The sequence below is a fragment of the Rhinopithecus roxellana genome, chromosome 18 (genome assembly GCF_007565055.1).
Source record: "Rhinopithecus roxellana isolate Shanxi Qingling chromosome 18, ASM756505v1, whole genome shotgun sequence".
Taxonomy (NCBI): domain Eukaryota; kingdom Metazoa; phylum Chordata; class Mammalia; order Primates; family Cercopithecidae; genus Rhinopithecus; species Rhinopithecus roxellana.
In genome coordinates this window covers 43601415-43624068 of record NC_044566.1, presented here as the reverse complement: position 1 = coordinate 43624068, position 22654 = coordinate 43601415, and the positions used below count along the sequence as shown (strand labels likewise).

At 40.8% G+C, this 22654-nt stretch overlaps 1 protein-coding gene across 2 annotated transcripts in view; it reads left to right on the top strand.

The window, feature by feature from the left end:
• The first annotated feature begins 19036 nt into the window (after window positions 1-19036).
• The window catches only part of FNDC3A (fibronectin type III domain containing 3A), a 221055-nt gene continuing 217437 nt past the window's right edge, over window positions 19037-22654 (top strand). The window contains exon 1 of one of the 2 annotated variants that reach the window (XM_010363844.2): window positions 19037-19305. The gene's annotated coding sequence lies outside the window, so the exon portion shown is untranslated. Of the gene's footprint in view, window positions 19306-19361; window positions 20000-22654 lie in introns of those variants that run through there. The other variant, XM_010363846.2, reaches the window with a different exon arrangement.

The following is a 22654-nucleotide window of genomic DNA, read 5'->3' as shown; positions in this document are numbered from 1 at the left end:
AAGGCAGGATGTTCATAACAATGCTTAATACTTAAATAACACCTTTCTTCTTCAAAGAGTTTTAAATACGGTAACTACCTATTAGGATCTGTTCCAAGCAGGGCAGGAGAGCTCCTTAATTCAAATCCAATTAATTATTGAATGTCACATGTTACAGTACAGCGACAGTGGAAAATAGGGAGAAAATAATTGGTCTACAATCACCCTGAACCATGGACAGTGAGTAACTGGTTAAAACCCTGAGCCTTTTTATGTCCTTTAAGATCTACCATATTTTTCAATAAAATTTAATATTCCTTTCCCTTTATTACAAAATAAATATGTGTTCATTGCAAAAAAAAAAAAAAACCCCTCCCTCGAAAATGAAAACAAAGAAAAGAAAACATTTACTGAATTACGAATCAATTTTAAAGGTTGTGATGGTGACCTCATAACTTCTACCAGTTTGACCTTATAACTTTAATCAGTTCTTTGTTTTTAAAGAGTAAATTGAGTCACAGTGAAATATTGGAAGTTTAAAGCCAAAAGCAGTTCTAGCATAACTAGAGAAATACAGGGATCCATCAAGAAATGAGAACTAGCAAGAGACATTTAAATTATGCAACTTGCTTTTTAAAAAGTTGAAGTCATCTATTCATAAACAAGGTAATTTGGTTTCAATTTTAGCAGCCTAAATATTTACTGGAATGTGCTAACCAGATTTTGCTATTTTCTTCCTCTGAATCTTCCTTGTTTTTTATTCATGTATTTCTTCATTCAGCAACTGTGAGCTGAGAATATGATGTGTGAACAGCCTTGTGCTGCAAGCTGAAGAGGTACAATAAAATAAAATAAAATAAAATAAAATAAAAGCCTGAGAATCCTGCTCCTATTCCCTGAGTTGGATTCATCTAATTTCTAACATTATAAGAAACTAATATCAATATAAGAAACTAATACCAATACATGAGAGACTTAAATAAGTACTAAGAAAATAAAAACCTTTTAGGATCTCAGATTTCTCTGGTTTCATTTATAAATGTGACATTTCACAACAGATTCTAGATAAAGTTAATTTAAGGATTTGTTTTTCATACTACTTGAGCCTTTCTACTCTCTTGAGAAGCTAGTTGCAATACCTCATATATAACACTTTGTATAATGTAAGTTTTTCCTCTAAGAGAAAGTGTTTAAACGATGAGGTAGGAAAAAAAATTTTCAAGGGCGTAATAGGTAAAGATGTTCTAGTTCAATGAACTCCTTTGAAACAGGGAAGGCATTTTTCCCTCTTGTATGCCTATAAGACTCCCTCTTTACCTGCAAGGATCAAATGGATATCACCCTTTCCAGGAACTTTCTAGGTCATGCTAGCCTACAATGAATCTCTTCCATTTTTTTAAATCCTGTGGCACTTGTACCTGTATTGTGTATGAGACATGCATACAAGAGAGAAGTTTCAGGCTGGGCGCAGTGGCTCATGTCTGTAATCTCAGCACTTTGGGAGCCTGAGGCAGGAGGATCACTTGAGGTCAGGAATTGGAGACCAACCTGGCCAACATGGTGAAACCTCATCTCTACTAAAAATATAAAAATTAACTGAATGTGGTGGTGTGTGCCTGTGATCCCAGCTACTCGGGAGGCTGAGGGAGGAGAATTGCTTGAACCCGGGAGGCAGAGATTGCAGTAAGCCAAGATAGTGCCACTGCACTCCAACCTGGGAGACAGAGTGCGCCTCCATCTCAAAAAAAAATAAATTAATTAAAAAAAAAAAAAAGACAAAAGGTTTGTTGGTTGTCTTCATCTTGCTCTCTGACTATATTTGCCCCCCCAAGCTGGATTATAAATACTTTGAGGGCTGTATCCCTTACATTTCATTGAATTTTCCCAAAGTGTCTCCCAATCCACTGTTGTTATGTAACCTCAGGGCGTTCCATTTCCCTAAAACCCAAAGACATTGCGTTGCAGTAGCCCTGCTATCTTCACAGTGATGACTGTATATTTCAGTACACATTTTATTTAGAACTACATTGTCATTGATTTTTTAATCAGTGTCCCTTTCTTCTTAAACATGTTGATAATATTGTGGCTTTCTGTGTTTGACAGTAGAAAGGTTTTAAAATGGACACTTGTAAAAGAGATGGAACAAGAGAGAGAAATTCTGCCAGGGATACCTCAGTTTCAGACAGGCTCTAGACACCAAGCAAGACAGTTACCCTAAAGCTCCAGCCTTAGAAGAGGGTACCTGGGTAGGTAGAACCACAACACCAAGACAGGAGACTGATGAGAATTCTAGTTTTTTTACCCTAACAACAATCACTTTATTGTATATCATGATGTTATATGTCAGGAGTTAGCTGGGTCATTCAGCTGTCCCATGTAGAGTTGACAGAGATCATTTGGTGGCAGTCTGCTGGCCAAGAGGCTGGTTTCAAGAGTCCAAGATGGCTTCCATTACTGACTTGTACATTGGTAGGGGTGGCTGGAAGGCTAGACGCAGGTACGGTATGCACCTATATGTGGCCTTCACAGCATCGTGGTCCAGTAAGACTTTACTATGGCAACTTAGAGATCCCAGGGAGCAGTCCAAGAGCTCAAGTGCTTTCTGATGACTTAAAATCTTGTCCTGTGCTTTATCCTCTCAAAGTGCTACTTAATTAAATAAGATTCTTAGGAAAAATGTTTTTTTTTTTTTTTTTTTTTTTTTTTTTTTTTTTTTTTTTTTTTTTTTTGAGACGGAGTCTCGCTCTGTCGCCCAGGCTGGAGTGCAGTGGCCGGATCTCAGCTCACTGCAAGCTCCGCCTCCCGGGTTCACGCCATTCTCCTGCCTCAGCCTCCCGAGTAGCTGGGACTACAGGCGCCCGCCAGGTCGCCCGGCTAGTTTTTTTTTTGTATTTTTAGTAGAGACAGGGTTTCACCGTGTGAGCCAGGATGGTCTTGATCTCCTGACCTCGTGATCCGCCCGTCTCGGCCTCCCAAAGTGCTGGGATTACAGGCTTGAGCCACCGCGCCCGGCCAGGAAAAATGTTTTATGTTTAGTAAGAACATTCTATTACTCTACTTTTTAAAAAAAGTATTGTTTTTATTTTTGATATTGTAAAGATCATACATTCACAGTCATTTGGAAATGCAAGCAATCTATAAAATTACATGACATATAGTAAAAGTTATCTTAAATCCTACCACAGTTAGTTATTGGAGGCTATAGTAAACATTGTTTAGGTAGCTGTATATGTGTATAAATATACATATGTTATATATATCATATATACATATACACATACATATATGAATGACTTTTATAAGTGAGACATTAATTTATATGCTATTTCATAACCGTTTTTCACTTAATGATATGTCATGGTGCTCTTTTGGTGCCAATTAACATAGACAAACTGCATCCTTTTTAATATTCATATATTACTATGTAATATAAAATAATTTATCTAATCAATCTCCTATTTGCAGATATGAGACACAATTTCTTTTAATGAAATATTTTTGGGCATCAAGTATTTCAGAGAAAACCCAGTCAAAATACAGCCATTTATTTTATTTTATCAAATAAGTTACATGGCTAAAGTATGAGGAGGTTTTAAGTAAGTTTAGGGATGGAGAAGCCAGATAGAATAGTCTGTTTTAGTCAAATAAGCAACCAAATAATAGGCAGTTCTTTAGTTTGTTTTCTGCTGTAATAACGTAGGTTAACTAATACCCTAGACATTGATATGGCAAAATAACCATCAGTCAAGGTTTGCACTATACTGCAGAAACCTGACAGAGGAAATGAGAGGGAGAAGAGGAGAAGGATAAAGAGAAGAAGAAGGAGGAAGAGGGGAAAAGGAGAGAAGGAAGGAAAGAAAGGAGGGAGGAAAGAAGAAAGGAAGGAGGGTCCGTCAGAATCTGTTTGAGTGCTAAACATTTTTTTTTTTTTTTTTTTTTTTTTGAGACGGAGTCTCGCTCTGTTGCCCAGGCTGGAGTGCAGTGGCGCAATCTCGGCTCACTGCAAGCTCCATCTCCCGGGTTCCCGCCATTCTCCTGCCTCAGCCTCCCGAGTAGCTGGGACTACAGGCGCCCGCCACCACGCCCGGCTAGTTTTTTGTATTTTTTTAGTAGAGACGGGGTTTCACCGTGTTAGCCAGGATGGTCTCGATCTCCTGACCTCGTGATCCGCCCGTCTCGGCCTCCCAAAGTGCTGGGATTACAGGCTTGAGCCACCGCGCCCGGCCACATTATTTTTAATTAAAAAAAAGGAAGGAAGGGTAATTTAAATGAATCAGTGTTTCATTTTCATCTAGTTACAAGAAATAGGGAAGTAAAAAATCCAGGGTTGGTCAGCAGCTCCATAATGCAGTCAGGACCCAGGCTCCTTGAATCTTTTCACTCAACCATCCTGTGGTGCACATCACCTTGTGGCCCCAGTGTGGCCACTTCACATCCCAGCATTGTGTCCATGTTCCAGATAGGAAGGGGAAGGTGAAAGGGAAAAGGACAAAAATGTACAAACCAGAGAAATCAGTACTCCTTTGAAGAGGTCTTCCTGGAAGTTCTAGCCAATAATTTCTGTTCACAGCTCAGAGCTGGGTAACATGGTTGCCCTTATTTGCAAGAAGACTGGGAAATATAGGTTTTTATTTTGTTTTGTTTTGTTTTTGTGGCTCGTATATAAGAAGGGGGAAATGCACATATGGGAGGCAACTATCTCTGCCATATTAATTAATGTGGGCATTTCTTATAATATGTAGGTGCATGTACATGTATATATTCCCAAGAAACTTGACCTAAGAGAAGAAAATGTAAAATGAGTAATACTCTTATTTAACTAAGAAGTCTGAATCTACAAGAGATTCATTTTAAAATAAGTCTGTGAGAATTCTCAGTGAAAAGAGAATTTCTTCATTTTCTTTCTTTCTTTTTTTTTTTTTTTTTTGAGACGGAGTCTCGCTCTGTCGCCCAGGCTGGAGTGCAGTGGCCGGATCTCAGCTCACTGCAAGCTCCGCCTCCCGGGTTTACGCCATTCTCCTGCCTCAGCCTCCAGAGTAGCTGGGACTACAAGCGCCCGCCACCTCGCCCGGCTAGTTTTTTATATATTTTTTAGTAGAGACGGGGTTTCACCGGGTTAGCCAGGATGGTCTCGATCTCCTGACCTTGTGATCCGCCCGTCTCGGCCTCCCAAAGTGCTGGGATTACAGGCTTGAGCCACCGTGCCCGGCCCGAGAATTTCTTCTTTTTCAATTCGAGTTAACTACCTAAGATGTAGGTGGGAAGAAAACTACAATGAATAGAAATAGCCACCTTCCTTGAGGATCTCAGTGTAGTGACGTCAACATTTGAACAAATAATTAAAATTTCATACAAAAAAATCTCTATTGCGTTGAGAAATGTATAAAGGACTATGGAAAGAGTGAGAAGGCTTTGGGAAGGCATAAATGTGGAGGAGTCCACCTTTGTGTACCAAGGAATGTACCAAGGAAATGAAATAAGAGGACTTTTCAGAGCAATGGAGCAGTAAAATGCCATCAGGTGTTGACTAGTCCCTTTAAAACATTGTACAAGAGGCACATGTGTAGCCCAGGTTTCTCAGAGTTTGGTCTATGAATCATATACACTACAAGTATGATGCTCCACCTCCAGTGATTCCAATTCAGTTGAAGCAATAATACCCAACAAACTCTTCAGAACTGGCATGCACACCAAAGTTTGAGAACCCAGGGTTTAACCTGGTGAAAAGAGAAAATGAGTCAAAGAGACTGTATCCAGCACTGTCAATACCTTCTTTCATTCCTGTCTTATGCTAGTCTAACTGTATTGCTACAAATACGGTCTAACTATATTTCTGAGTTATGTTAATTTTTTTCCCACATATGCTTCTCTTGGACACTCCTTCACTGAGGTCCTGGTTCTGATCCATAATCATACCCCTTAATTTAATCTTATCCTAAGGAGCTAACTTGGGCAGAACGATACCAAGATGTTGAGGCCCTAGTTCTAGAATTTTAGACTTCTTTTAGTATGATAGACCCCTTTAGCTATCTAACAAAGCCAATGGACCCCACTTCTAAAAATAATGTTTTTACATGCAGAATATAAAATACACAAAACAAAATAAAACAATTATATTGAAATACAGTTAACATTTTTAAAAAAGAAAAAGAAATGTGCTTCTTTACTAATGCTCTAAATAGCAATCAAATACATATAAATTATAGGCAAAGAAATATTAATGTGAGGGTTATTGTTGCTTAACTTGAACAAGAGTATTAAATAAGGCTGGCCACGGTACCTCACACCTGTAATCCCAGCACTTTGGGAGGCCAAGGTGGGTGAATCACGAGGTCAAGATTCCAAGACCATCCTGGCCAACATGGTGAAATTCCATCTCTACTAAGAATACAAAAATTAGCCGGGCGTGGTGGTACACGCCTGTAGTCCCAGCTACTCGGGAGGCTGAGGTAGGAGAATCACTTGAACACAGGAAGCGGAGGTTGCAGTGAGCTGAGATTGCACCACTGCACTCCAGTCTGTGATAGAGCAAGACTCCGTCTCAGAAAAAAAAAAAGAGTATTAAATAATAGTCTTTGACAAAGTAACAGGTATGCCATATTGAACATGAAGGCGCACGTTTTGTTTTTTCCTCCCAAGTTCATAGGCCTTCTGAAAGCATATGGGTCTCTGTGGACCCTGCATTAAGAACCCCAACAAGAAGATCATCTAATAGAGTGGTCCGCAAGTGAGGCAATGCTGTCCCCTGTGGTGCATTTGAAAAATGTAAGGGGGTAATTTTGATAATCAAAATAACTGAGGAGATGCTACTGGCCATTAGAGGCCATGAGGTATAGAGTACCTCCCAAATCTATCAGCTCTGAATTTAATCAGCTTAACTAAAATGTTCAATAAAGTATGAGTTGATGGAAGAGAGAGATATTTCTTATTGTGCTAAATCTACCTCAATTATTCTCTCGTTAAAGAAGAAACAAGAAGTTACTTGAAAGCATAAAATTAACTGGAAATCCAATAAAGTGTTTTATATCTTTTTCCTGATCAATAAGCATTTCATTCTCTTGAAAATAGACCATTTTTAATACCAGGCATCACTTAGAGGTCTTTGCCTGAAACTTTTCATGTATTGTCCAATGGAAAATTACTAAAACAATTTTTACAGTTCTATTCTAGAAAAATATTACCTAAAATATCCAAATATTATTATTATTATTATTATTATTATTATTATTATTATTTTGAGATGGAATCTTGCTCTGTTGCCCAGGGTGGAGTGCAATGATGCAATCTCAGTTTACTGCAACCTCCGCCTTTCAGGTTCAAGCAATTATCCCACCTCAGCCTCCTGAGTAGCTGGGATTACAGGCGTGTGCCACCATGCTCGGCTAATTTTTGCATTTTTAGTAGAGGCGGAGTTTCACCATGTTCGCCAGGCTGGTCTCGAACTCCTGACCTCAGGTGATCCCCCCACCTCGTCCTCCCAAAGTGCTGGGATTACAGGCGTGAGCCACCATGCCCTGCTCAAATGTCATTATTAAGAAGAGTACTAGACATTCTAAGGATAATTGATTCAAATGTTTACTTTTTGTTACTTTTGCATTGTAGAGACAAACTATATGCAAAAAGAGTATAAACAAATCCTGTCTTCCATTACATAATTTTATAAATACTTAAATTTTTAAAATTCTTATAGACAAAATGTTTCTTCTTACAAACAAAATATTTTCTTCCTTATAATTAATTAGCCCCTTATTGGAAAAAAGTTATTGTATTTGCCTTTTCTTCACACCAGATAGGTTACTTTTAAAAATGCCCCTTTCCCAAATAAGGTATTGAATTTGGAAAGAAAGGTACTAACTAGTTTGAAATCCTCTGAGATTCAGTGGAGTTAAAGCCCTGGTTATAACAGACAATCTACATTCAAAGCACAGGCAGTCCCCAAGTTGCAAATGGGTTATATTCCAACAGTTAATTTGAAAGTCTGCTGTTTAGAACTTGTAGAGACATTTTGCCATGGAAACAAAGTTCTAAATGACAGTTGAATTTCTACATTAGCCCACAAAAGTCTATCTAACCCATAATGTGTCTGAATCCAATTGCTTCAAGGAGAGGTTTGTAACAGAACGTAATAGTTGACTGACAGGCTGATTGGTGGCCCACTTTATCAGTATCTCTCAATTTAGCATTGTTGGCTTGTCGTTTTAATATTTTTTCATTTTATTCCCTAAAGATTAGCCAAATAATAACACTTTTCTTTAAAAAGTACTTATTTCATTTCTCATAGTTGGGTAAATTATTTTAGGTCTTTGATTTATGTTAAAGCAAGGCATAGACATCCTTTTTTTCCTGTGATAAAAATCAATTTCCTGACTAGGCACGGTGGCTCACACCTGTAATCCCAGCACTTTGGGAGGCCAAGGTGGGTGGATCACCTGAGGTCAGGAGTTCAAGACCACCCTGGCCAACATGGCAAAACCCTGTCACTACTAAAAACACAAAAATTAGCCAGGCATTGTGGCGGGCACCTGTAATCCCAGCTACTCAGGAGGCTGAGGCAGGAGAATCGCTTGAACCCAGGAGGCAGAGGTTGCAGTGAGCTGAGATTCTGCCACTGCACTCCAGCCTGGACAACAGAGTGAGACTCCACCTCAAAAAAAAAAAAAATCAATTTCCTTTTAAGGTTTTGATTTGTTTGATGTCTGTTTTTTTTTTTAAATTTATACAAAGTTAAATTTCCTTTTCTAATGGCAGTAATCTATAAAGATTTTTTACCTGTTTCTTTTGTTTTAATGTGTTGCTTATTTAAAATGCCTTTGATAACAACTGTGACTTGACAAGTAATAACGAAAAGAGACTGTAAACAACGATATCAAATAGCTTTTCCACTTTTGCCACTTTACTCCTCTGACTCCTGATTAAAAATAAGTGGTCCCAAAATGTCTCATGTGGCAATCAAAGTTCTTCTCAATCTAGGCCAAAATTCTTCTTTTGCTCTGTATCTCCATGCCTTCCATCACAAACGTTTGTGCTGGCTCATTTCTTACCCCTAGGCATACTTGGCATTTTCTCACTTTCATACCTTTGTTAGCTATCTTTCCTATAAGAGTGCTCTACTCTGATCATGCTATTTGAAGCCTATTCTTCAAGGTTCACTTTAAATTTCACCTCTTCTGAGTTAACATGAAATAATAGAAAGAGTGTGTTAAGAGCTGTTAAAGAAAAAGTTATCAAACAATGTTTGTCAAAGTATGATAAGGAGGATTTTATTCAGGGTGATCATAATAGGTAGAGGGACTACTGCAATGGGGCCTTGCAGCTGGGGAGAGAGATTGGGCACAATTCCCAGTAGAGCATGGGCAAGTAAGAATTTGGAGCCACGGAGCAGTGTGGGGGTCAGCAGGTGTGCCTTGACTTTTAAAAGCTTTATAGATAAAATCAGGTGTAAGAGTGATTCCGGCTAAACTGACCTAATAGGATTCTTGCTGAAGACAGACCAGAGTGTTTAGACGTCACCCAAGAGATGGTGGAGGATGAGAAACTTGATCAGATATCAAGGATGATCAGTTATCAAGAACAGGAGTTCTTGCTAAAGCCACTTAGCAGGGTTCTTAGCTAAAACAGAATTTTACAAGGAAGTGCACAGAGGGGCTTAGCAGAAAATCCAGAAGTCTGTGTAAGGCTTGGCCCCAAAGAATCTTTGTCAGAGTCATACAGGCCTAGGTATGAATCCCAGCTCTGTCACTTTCTTAGCTGCACATATGTGAGTGTAAGTTTAACCACTCACAGCAATGTTTCTCGTCCAAAGAGTGAGACTAATATTACTTTGATCACAATGTTGTTTCGAACATTAAATAAAATTAGTTAAAATTTAAAAGCACAATGGCTATCTTTGATCATCTCATAGCAACTGATTGCTTGTCCTTTTGGGCTCTATAGCAAATGTTAGCTGAGCTATTCATGTCAAATGTTATATCTCTGAATATATTTTTGCATGAATGTATTTTGTCTCCATAACCAGGTATTTTAAGTTTCTCTGGTTAAAATCTATTAGTCAAACTCCTGGCTAGGACTTCAGAAATTAGAAACCATGCTACATATTTCAGACAGAGGAATTTCATTTAAGAAATTAGTCACATAGATGTTGGAAGACTGAAAGAGCAAATGAGGGATGCTGGAAGAGGTGACTATCACCTGCAGGGCAGCAGAGCCAGGGGACTAAATGGGAAAATCTAGGAGTATGAAGGAGAGGGTCCCTCATATAGTTAGCACTCAGGTCTTGAGGGAGATGTCACGTGGTAGGTACTTATGCTGACAAGAGGGCACGGCTGACTGGTCCTGGTAGCCTTGAAGAAATGTGGCACTGTTTTTTGTTTTTGTTTGTTTTTTGAGATGGAGTCTTGCTCTGTCACCCAGGCTGCAGTGCAGTGGCGTGATCTCGGCTCACCGCAATCTCTGCCTCCCAGGTTCGAGCAATTCTCTGCCTCAGCCTCCCCAGTAGCTGGGATTACAGGCTCCCCCAACCCCCACCATGCCCATCTAATTTTTTTTGTATTTTTAGTAAAGATGGAGTTTCACCATCTTGGCCAGGATGGTTTTGAACTCCTAACCTCGTGATCCACCTGCCTTGGCCTCCCAGGGTGCTGGGATTACAGGTGCATGGCCAGCACTGTTTTTTGCCCTAGAATTTGAGCATGTTTCAGCACATCTGTAGAACTGGCAGAGCAGAGGAAGAAAAAATTCATCCTAAGTAAAGAAAGCTATGAAAAGTTTGCTTCAAGATCAATTGCGCAAGGTTAGAGGAAAAGGCTTCATGGAACCATGTTATCTATTCCATGAACTCATGCCTGAGTCCTAGAGTGGCAAACAAATAAATATAACTAGATGCTTCACTGTGATGTACATGGGACTTCTGGAACTGAAGACAATATCAACAGGAGATGATGGCTGTGAAAAAGTGTCTTAGTACAGGCATTAATGCCATTAAAATTAGGAGTTGGCAGCCTGGCGCGGTGGCTCACGCCTGTAATCTCAGCAGTTTGAGAGGCTGAAGCAGGTGGATCACTTGAGGTCAGGAGTTCAAGACCAGCTTAGCCAATATGGTGAAATCCTGTCTCTACTAAAAATACAAAAATCAGCTGGGTGTGGTGGCGGGCGTCTGTAATCTCAGCTACTCAAGAGGCTGAAGCAGGAGAATTGCTGGAACCCGGTAGGTGGAGGTTGTAGTGAGTCAAGATCGTGCCATTGCACTCCAGCCTGGACCAACAACAGTGAGGCTCCGTCTCAAAAAAAAAAAAAAAAAAAAAAAAAAAAAAAATCAGGGGTTGGTAGCTTCAGCACAAACAGCATTGCAGTTGGGGAGCTTTGTTGACTTTGGAAGCAATAAGAGAAAACAATTCAATGAGCCAGAGAAGGAAGACGGTAACTGGGGACTGTGTCTTGAAGTGTTCCTTCCCTAAAAGCAAAGGAAACAAGGCACAGAATACAAAGCAAATCCCTGGGAGTTCTTAGGATCTTCTGGAAGAAATCTGAATGTGGATAGGGAAAAGTATGAATACTCTTTGAGACTTTTACTACAACCTATTTTTACTCTTAGTCTTCCGTAGCTTGGGAAAATGGGCTATATTTGAATATCTTTTCTTGCTTTTTTTTTTTTTTTACTTTTCTTCTTTATTTATTTATCTTTTTGTATTTGTTTTTGTTTTTTTGGAGACAGGGTCTCACTCTGTCACCCAGGCTGAAGTGCAGTAGTGGAATCTCGGCTCACTTGCAACCTCTGCCTCCCGGGTTCAAGCAATTCTCGTGCCTCAGTTTCCTGAGTAGCTGAGATTACAGGCAGACGCCAACATGCTGGGATAATTTTTGTATTTTTAGTAGAGACAAGGTTTCACCACGTTGGCTGGGCTGGTCTCAAACTCCTGGCCTAAAGTGATCCACTCGCCTTGGCCTCTCAAAGTGCTGGGATTACAGGCATGAGCTACCATGCCCGGCAAATTTCTATTGTTTTAAGCTATTAGCTTCTTTGATTTGAAGCTGAATATTATTTGGTAAAGTCATAGTTCATTATTTTTAAAATAAGGGTCTCTTTATTTTACCTTCTTTTAGTAATGCTAAGTATTATTAGTAATTAATTTTAGCTTTTGTTCTTTTTTGGTATAATAATTCTGGGTTTATGTCTTATATGTACAGTAAAGAAAAAATAAAAACAAACTTCAGATGTGCCTTGATTTTTAAAAACTTTATAGATAAAAATTTCAAATCAGTAAAACTGGTATTTTATTTCATTAAAAGTCTTCAATTTATAAATGATTTTCCTAGTTTTTCCCATTACTATATGTCATTGTCTTTATTTCAGAGATGCCTGCTTCAATTTTACATTATATTTAAAAATAATAAAGGCAACTTGATCTTTACTCTACCTACCATGAATAGATTGTTGATTTGTCTGGTAGTTATAAAATGTGATTTGGTTTAAATATTTACCTCTGAAATTTGAGGAAGACCTTTCTCAAGTTTGGTGAATTGTAGCTGGATTTAGAGTATCTGAATTTTCATTTCCTAACTTATTTAAATTTTATTTTTATTTTGTCCAGATTAAAGTCTTATTGTTATCTTGGTAAAGTAGTGCTCTGGTTTTGAAATTTCATTTTTTTTTTTTCTTGAGGGAAAATAAAAGCCAGGCAGTTGGGCAGTGTTTTTAGAATTCCAAGTCATCTTGTGCCTCATTATTCTTATAGATGCCTATCTCCTTCTTCTGTCTTTAAAACTGATTCATATGTCATCTGGTTATGCTGGATAATGATTGTGGTGTGTTCAACCCCAGGGCTATTATCAAAGCATCCTAAAGTGGTAAAAAAAAAAAACATCAAAGAGCTGTTGACAGTCCAAAAGACAAATATAGAAGCTTTATTTTTTCAACCTAGAAAAAATCCTTATAATCTGTCTATTATTGTATAGCCCCTTCAGATCCGGAAGCTATTCAAGAAGTCCTGGCCAGTAACCAGATAAGTCTTTTCCCTTTGGAAGTAACTGTCCCCAATAGCATTGCTTTGAAACCATATCATTAACATTGACAAATTTGGACTATTAGGATTATCATTTTGTGATTAGGGAATTCCTTGGTCTTTCCTAATTGCCTTCTCTACAAAGAATAAGCAATATAAAAGACATGGACCATACGTGAGCAGTTTTTCTGAACACTTGAGCCAACTCTAGTTTAACTCTATGTTACAGAGAGGAAAAACATTCTTATTTGTGAAAGTTGACTCTTGTTTGAGCTGGTTGCTCTAAGATGCTCAATGTATGACCCATGGACTACCCTCATCAGAGTCTCTTGGAGTGTTTATAAAATGCAGATTCTTTAATCCAAATCTTGGGGTGAGAAGGGAGTATGTAGTGGAATCACTATAGCTTAAACAAGTGCCACAGGTGATTTTTATTCATGCCAAAGTTTAAGAACTACTTCTCGGCTGGGCGCGGTGGCTCAAGCCTGTAATCCCAGCACTTTGGGAGGCCGAGACGGGCGGATCACGAGGTCAGGAGATCGAGACCATCCTGGCTAACATGGTGAAACCCTGTCTCTACTAAAAACTACAAAAAACTAGCCGGGCGACGTGGTGGCGCCTGTAGTCCCAGCTACCCGGGAGGCTGAGACAGGAGAATGGCGTGAACCCGGGAGGCGGAGCTTGCAGTGAGCTGAGATCCGGCCACAGCACTCCAGCCTGGGTGACAGAGCGAGACTCCGTCTCAAAAAAAAAAAAAAAAAAAAAAAAAAAAAAAAAAAAAAAAAAAAAAAAGAACTACTTCTCAAGGACAGTTACTCTTTAGTTTAGGAAAACACTTTAATGAAACATCTTGGTTTTGAAATAAAGCTAAGGTTCCAAGGTTATTCTGGATAAAAGTGAGGACAGAAAACAAAGAGCCAAATTGCTTTGAGTAAGAATAAATTAACAAGAATTTGGGAATTGCCCCCCTGGTGTTTGTTTTTTTATTGTTGTTGTTGTTGTTGTTTTGAGATGAAATTTCACTCTGTTGCCCAGGCTGGAGTGCAATGGTGCGATCTCGGCTCACCACAGCGTCCGCCTCCCAGATTCAAGTGATTTTCCTGTCTCAGCCTCCCGAGTAGCTGGGATTACAGGCATGTGCCACCACGCCTGGCTAATTTCTGTATTTTTAGTAGAGACAGGGTTTCCCCATGTTGGTCAGGCTGGTCTCAAACTCCTGACCTCATGATCTACCTGCCTCAGCCTCCCAAAGTGCTGGGATTACAGGCATGAGCCACTGCGCTTGGCCCACCCCTGGTGGTTTTAAAGAGAGGTGGCTTTAGGAGTCCCAGAAGTTCAGAAAAATGTAAAGGAGATTCTTGTTAGGGTGAGGGACCACAGCAATATAGTGGCATCATTCTCTGAAGAGAATGATGGCTAGTGAGAAATTCCTTATGGTGGGAATGGCCAACATTCAGTGTGAAGTCGCTTTCTATTCTGTGTCTTCTTTTGGTTTTAGGGAAGAAGCTGTTCCATTCATAGGAAAGCACAGAGTGGGACGGAAATGGCAACAGGATCAGGAATTCAGAGCAAGCGTGTTCCCTGGCCAAGTTCCTTTCCAAGAATCGTTGGAAATGTGGAGGAAGGTTCTGGATTTACCCAGCCTCACCAAATCATAGTTAGCCAGGACATCCTAATCATGTAGCTCACATTTATTTATTGAGCATCAAGCATATACTAGGCATCTTCACACATTATGAAATTTAATCCTGCAAAGTAGGTATTTTATCCTCAGTTTATAGATGAGGAACTGAGGCCAGAAAGGTTGGATAACAAGCCCAAGATCGATCAATCAATCAGTTAGCAATAGAGCCGAGACTGAAGCCCAGATCTTTCTGACTCCAAAGCCTGTCATTCCTGCTCCACATTATACTACACCCCTTCTCAGAGATTATAAAAAGCTCTGGCCGCTTTAACTGGTGTACCTTCAGGTCAACCGCTTCCACCTCCTTCTCCTCTTTCAGACTTGCACCTGTTCCCTAACCAAAGCGAGGAACAACAGCAATAGTGTTCTGTCTGGATCTGTTCAGAGTTAGGGCCACCAAGATTGTTCAGAGAATTCAGTCAGCACACTCCTCCCACCTCAATCTGCTGTCCCATCTCTCCTCTTCATCACCAAACTTCTTTTTTCCCAAACTTTCTAAATAGTCTCCACTTGCTGTTTGACTTCTTCATCTTTGTCTTTCTCTTTAACCCACTGTACTTTGTCAAGAACTGTGAAGGGTCTGAGATTTTATCCTCCTTGCAAGCTAATCACTTAACCTGCTGTAGTTTCATGGAAGCTGGCAGAAGATGTGGGGCTTTGGGGTCAAAGGGCTGTGTTACTCATGGCACGGCAAGCAGTACCAGTGACATGTTCAGCCAGTTCCCTTGCCCCCAGGTCTTACCTGGAGCTACATGGTGTGGTTCAGGTGAGTGATGCACCTGCAGTGAGTTTGCCTCACACCTGAGAAACTCTAAGCTTAGGAAATCCCCAATCTTTTTATAACAGGCTGCAAGAAAACCTGCTTGACCTTTACCTTCAAAGACATTATCTTTACTATATTGGATGGTAAACAAATGTGCCCGTGCTCTTCAGCGGCAGGACGGGGGTTGGAGGGGGACACTATGTATATTTTCCAAGGCTGTCTGACCAAAAAAAAAAAAAACCTCCTTGAAAATATAGTCTAAAACAAAAGCTGTTAGCGTCTCTGCTCACAAGAAATACCAGAGTCCCACAGAGACTTGTCTTCCAGCACATTTCTGCATTTCTTCCCACTAGTCATACAGAAGATTACTCTCTTGAAAATGATCAGTGATCTAACTTCCCAACCCAACAACCTTCTAGAATCCCGGAAATAAACTCACAGGACAATAATCATTCAAGAAATATCTATTGGGTAGCTTCTATGTGCCAGACACTGTGCAGGCCTGAAGAGACATGGTCTTTGTCCTAATGTGGGGAGCTACAGACATTAACCTAGTAGTTACACACACCAAAATGCAGTTACAAGCTGTGGTAAGTCATAAGAGGGGAGGGTACATGGTGGCAAGAGAGCTGACATAACAAGGGATCTTGAATGTATCTGGGAGGTCAGAAATGTTTTTCCCAAGGATGTCCCTTTCAAGCTGAGACCTGAAGGATGAGTAAGAGATAGGATAACTAAAGGAGAGAATGGCATGTGCATAGAGCCTTTGGCTTTTGGGATCACAGCATTTTTGAGAAACTGAAAGAAGACCAAGAAGTTTGCCCAGGAAACAAGGTGAAAATGGTGTGAGATGAGGCTGGAAAAGGTAGGTAAGGCCAGACCTAGCATGGTCTTGTAGGTTGCCTTAAGAATTCTAGACTTATGCCAGAGCAATGAGAAACTGTTTAAGGAGTTTTTTGGCATAGTGACATAGTCTTACTTGCTTTTAGAAAGATAATTTTGACTGCAAAATGGAGACTGAATGGAGGATCCCAGATTGTATACAGTGAGACTGAATTAGATTGGTGGTGATTGGAAAGAAGTGGACCAATTAGATTTTAGAAATAAAATTGCCAAGCATTAGTGCTGCAACAAACATGGAGAATGGAAGAATGGAGGTGAGGGAGACATCAGGGTGACTCACTACTAGATGTTTGATTTGAATAACTAGAGAGTTCATGAACTCAGTTGGACTAAACTTTGCAACTCTGAGATATTAAGTGGCCATGTCAGTGAAGCACTTGGAATTTAGAGGAAGGGTCTAACTTTGAGTAGTGGATCAGATTTGGCATTTAGAGGAAAGGTCTGGGTTGGAGGCATATATGTGGAGATCACTGGCATATAGATGATAACTAAAGCCATTGGTATGGGTGATGCTGCTTAGGCCAAGAGATTATAGTGAAAACAGAAAAGAATCTAAAACTGAATTTTAAGGTACTGTTATATTTAAAGGTTAGGGAGAGGAGCAAGAATATGCAAAGGAATCAGAGAAGCAGTGCCTAGTAAAGGAAGGAGGAAAACCAAGAAAATGCAGTGTCGAAGGAAGCAGAAATGTTTAAGGAAGAGTAGTGGTCAAAGTGTTGAGTATTGTTGAGAGGCCAAGAAAGATGAGGATTGAAAATGGCTCCTATTTTATTGATTTAAAAAAAGTGAAGCATTGAGAAGAGAACTTGTTCAAAGCCAACATAATTTCTTGACCCTCTCTGTGTTCCCAGAGAACTCATACTGGTGCACATGCTAGGGTCATTTACGTGTGGGTTTTCTTCTCTCCAAAGGACATAAATTCCGCAGTCTTCACTTTACTTCACCTAAATGCATTGCATATTATTGATTATAATCTCTAGGTCTTAAATAACATTCTTAAATTATGTGTTAGTCTTCTACAAAAACATGTAGGCATGTCCCAAACATATTTTTTTACACATAGTTTTTAAAAGTGCCATTTCTTGGCCTCTCCCTGTACAGAGGAATCAGAATCTTGAGGGGGTAGATTGCAGGATTCCCTATTTTCAAAAAGCTCCTGAGTAGGAAGCAGGGTAGGAAAGTATTAGATTAGCGGTAAGTTTGGAAACCACTAGCTTAGTCTCCGACCAAGTATAGTTGGGCATTAAGATGGGGAAGCCACCCCATTCACCCACACTCTGATAAAATCCTCATACTTTGAAACAATATACAGTTATACTTCAATTATTCCAAGATCAACTTGCCAGCTGTCTGGAAGAGGGCCAAATCTAAAAGTTAAGAAAAGGAAACATCTCTCATAGGGAAAGAACTTCTGATAGTGAAGAGCAATGAAAATATCTCAAGATACCACTGATCTATTTACAACCAGAAGACAAGAAACCTCTCATTAGCTGGCTGCGGATATAAACTGCCATCAATCTTCACCTGGAGCCGCAGAGAAAACCAGGAGAGAAAGGAGAAAAGAGTAAAAAATACAGTAAAGCAGAAAGAATAAGAGGAAGGATCAGAGTGGATAGAGGCAGATGAGGAGATGAAAAGCAGTGACAGATTTTAGAAGAGGTGATGAGAACATTCCAAAGAGGGAAAAGGGGAGAGCACCAAAGCAGGGATTCTATACACCATAGCAATCCTCTGGGACTTGAACGTATGGCCAGGATATCGGTTTGAGAGTCAGTTATCAACAAAGGATTTCATTAACCATTGTATTCTTTAAGAATATAGAGAATAAACACGTTTTAAAGATACTTCTGTAGAACAGTTTTTAAAATACAGCTATTTTAAAAGATCGCACAATTAATACACTGAAATAAATCCCGGACATGCAGCTTGTTACATCCATCACCATTTTTGAAAGGGCACTTCCTGGGGTTGGACTCCCCGGCCCAAGGACTACCCCCTCCCCAGCTCTTCGGTGGCAACTGTAAGTCAGCAGCCCTCAGGCATTATTGCAGCGCCCCACATTGCTTCAGGTTCCAGGAAGCCGCTGCTGCGTTCACTTGTAAGTCTTCGTGCTGTTGTAAAAATTGAGGTTTTTCACGCGATTTGGCTGGCGAAGAGACCGCGAAGCCACTCCCCAAGTTTTCAACTGAGTAAATACCGAAATATTTTTGCTTGCTATCCAGATCCCGGGTTCGAAGTATTTGGGAATAGAAACCTCCAAGCTCATTTCAGAGGCTTCCTCGTCCTTGGCTGGAGTGTCTTTTAAAGCACCTGCCAGCCTTAAGTTCGGGAGCCTTCGGAAAGGGGCTGACAGGGTGCGTCTCGGGGGAGCCTTTTGAAATGTGGATTGAGAATTGTGTGAGTGGCTCTAGGAACCTCCATGAACTCCACTTTTTCTGAATGTGGCTCCGAGCCTGGCCACAGCGGATGCTACCACGAGCCAGGCGCAGCCGGGCCTGGGGAGAAAGCCGGGAGCCCAAGAGGGTGTGGGCGCTCCGGGAGCCGAACGCGGCCGCTCAGCCGCCACACGCCGGTGGCCCTGCGGGCACTCGCGTCCCGGTGAGAGAGCCCCGGCGCCCCGGGCTCGAGGCGGGGGTTCGGGGTCCCGGCCGAGGGCGCCGTCGGCGGGGCCCGCGCAGCCGCACTCGGCTCGCCGACTTCGGGCTCCTCCTCCCGGCTCCGTAGTAAGCATGGCGGCGGCGGCGTTCGTGGTCCCTCGGGTGAAACAGAAAGCGGGAGCTACGCGGAGAGGGAGCGAAGAGAGGGGCTGAGGCGGCGGCGTCACTGACAGGAAACAACCCCAACAGTCAGCGCGCCGGCGGCCGCGGCGCCCCTCAGAGCTGACTCTGCAGCTGAGGTAGAGAGAAAACGATCAGGAACCCTAAGAAGAGGCGCCAGAGGAGCCGCCTTCTTCTGCCTCAGAACGGCGTGAGTCGGAGGTGAGAGCGCGGGCACTCCCTCCGCGAAAGGCGGGGGACACCGAGCCGTCCCAACCTCCTCCCGCCCCGGAGGAGGCGCCGCGGAAACCGTTAGGCTGAGACTGAGGGCCGGGGCACCCTCCAGGGCTCGGCCCCGTCGAGGGACTCGGGCCACCCCTTTCTGTGGGCGCGCTGTGGGCAGAGGGGCAGTGGGGCCGGGGACAGGACCCGTCAACTAGTCTGGCACCTGCCGGGGCCAAGCGTAGCCGGGACGCGCTTGCGGGGGCGCGGCCGGGGGCGCCATCCAGCCCGAGGGAGGTGGTGCGGGTGCGCGGGCAGCCCTCCCCTCTGTCCCCCGCCTCCTCCCCGCGGCGAGCCGCGTAGCGCCGGAGGGCTCGGGGGGGGCGGGGGCGGAATCCTTCCGAGAGGATCGCCCAGCACCCGCCGCGCCTTCGGCTTTGGACGCCCAGCAGCCGCCGAACTTGAACGCTTTTCTGAAGAGAGTTTTCCCCGCTCATCTTGGGGTTAAAACCTCGAAAACCCGCCCTCTGTGTTTGATCCTGCGTGGCTGCCTCCAGTACCTGGCAGTTCCTCTCCCCGGGCGAGTTAACCACCTGTTCAGTCGGGAGGTGGAATCGAGGCTGCAGTCCTCGCCCAGTTTTAACCTGAATCTTCGAACTTTTGACACGGCTTTGGAAACGACGTCATGTGTTAGGTAAAGGAAAATGAACAGATAATTTCGCTGTCAAATTGCGGGCAGAAGAGGGGCTGTTTTAATGGATTTGGTCGTTAATTGTTCTTTTATTCAACTGTTGGCGTTACAAGCCTTGGGATATTTGAGCGGGTGGAATGCGATGATTTGCCGGGGGTGCTAGAGATTGTGAATTCGAGATTTTCTTTTGTAAGGTTTTTACGTAAGTTCCTTTGGACACCTTTGTGTCTGACCATCTATTAAATAAGAGTCACAGGCTGATGAGATTTTTTTTTCTTTTTACGATATAATCATTGTGTGTTCACTATGGGTTTTTAAAATTGAACAACATAATTATTTTGCTTCTTACTGTGGTCGTGTTTTTAGTTCTTGAAACCAAAGTGTGTATGCTTCTGTATTGTAGGAATGAAATAACAGTTGAACTCTTACTATAATATTTTATCACCATGCTGTTACCAGCTCCAGTACTAAACATATGCCACTCAGGAGTTTGAGCCATATGTTCGGCAGAAACGAATTGAGTTTTGTGGTTCTGATCTTGTGTTTGGATAAATATTTAGTTTTTGCGTATTTACTAACTCTTGTCATCTTGTATCACCTACAAATGTTCAAGTGAGTTGAATCCCCTGCCTTTTGGATATTTTCTTGGTTGAATTAATTTTTCTTAAGTAATGAGATAAAGTACTCACTGAGACAGATGGTGGCCCAACAGAAAACAATGATGGATTTTTACCACATCTTTTGTAAAATATGACCTGAAATGTTGCTTTTAGCTTTGTAGCCTACTAATCTTGCTTTCTAATAACACCAGTTAGTGGGAAGAAGGGATGATGACAGGAGAAATATCTTTTTAAATTTTTAATGTTAAATCTTATATTTAAATTTTTTAGCACTACTACCTTAAATTTTACTGTATTGTCTTGTTTCATTTCATAGATCATCTGTTAGTTTTCTATGTGTAGGTTAACTGGAAAATTTTTTATCCTAGGCTGGCTACCATTAGCCACCTGTATGCTTCTGAATTAACTCCCTCTTTTTCCCTTTTGTCTGAATCCTCCAAATCATTGAATGCTCAGGAAAAATAAAATCCTGGTTAACAGTGTCAAGCATAGTTATAAGAGTAATTAATTTCTCCCAAATTAATGATAAGCATTAAAAAAAAATTCTAGGATTATCTTCTTTTGGTGACGTCTGTCTTCACTTCCTCTCTCCATGTGAGTAATTGAGACCTGATTTATTTTAACACACATTTAATGATTCCTCTTTACTAGTCACATTTCTACAATATAATAGTAAGCATATTTTATTACTAATTTAAAAATTTCTCCCTCTTCCCTGACCAGCCAGACATAGCTAAGGGCTGAGAGATCCTTAACCCCCCGAAAAAAAGAGGGAATGCATGATTCATATTTTCATTGTCTTACGTAGTTTTAGGCAAAGAGCATTTAATTTATACTTTATCCAGTTTTAGTAATATTTGCGCTGTTTTAAAACATTTGCATGTTTTAAAATGTTCATGACATCCAAGGCTTGTGTATTTTATAATCTGCCTGTATTTTTGAAATACAATTTGATGAAGTAACCAAAAGGGTTTTTTAAAAAAAACATTGTTGGTGCATTTTTGAATGAAAATGAATCTAGATCGTGTCTTTGAGAATGGTGTAGGAATATGCACATGATTTCCTATTTTATTAGCCAGATAACTAAGTGATTGGTGTTTCTGGGTTTTTTTTTTTTTTTTTTTTTTTTTAAGCAATGCCTAGCAGACTTCAAATAAATTCACAATATTGTAATTCCAAAGGTTTAGAATATGGTGCATATTTATTCCATTGAGCCTTTTACGGCTTCAGTTTTATCACATTGCAAAAGAAGAAATATGGCCCCCATGTGTATTAATGTCAAGAACTACCTATTAAAAGGAAATTAGTGGCCATTAATGTTAAAAGGCAAATTTTGTACTTTTACATGTATTGTGAGCTTTTATAATTTTCTTAATATTTTGATCTTATTTCAGAGAATTATTCAGTAGTCTCTTTTTATATCTAGATTTATTCTTACCTTTCTATCTTCCCACTATTGTGATTTTGCTTGTCTTTAATATATACTTTCAAGTTTTCTGTGTAGCCTATGGTCTTCCATCAGGTTCCTTTGTGGGTGTCATCTTTCGATCTTTCCAATCACTTATCACCTGTTTACCAGTCCTTGGGCTATTTTTTCCTCCAAGATTGAGAACTGCCTCTGGGAGGTGGCATGTGCTTACAGGGTGATGTGATGTTATTAAAGTGGGGATGCAGACATAGTGTGAAGTCTTCCTTCCTTCAGGTAGTTTACAAACTAGTTGGGGGTACTAGACTAATAGTATCACTAGCCAAAAATATAATATGGTATTATTAAGTTGTGTGACACCAACTGGAATTTAAAGGAAAGTGAAGCCAGTGAGGGCTAGAAAAATCCTGGAAGGCATTTGGAGGAAGTCAGAGGAAACTTAGAAACGATTTAGATAACAAAGAGAAAGGCATTCCAAAAGAGATTCACAGGCAGAGTTGGAAGTAGTACTAGAATAAAGTAGTCCAAGAGCATCCAAGGACAGAAATTGGGACGAAGAAAGAAAGTTAGGTCGAGATGTTAGCTTAAGCACCAGGGCATCAGAAGAGGAAA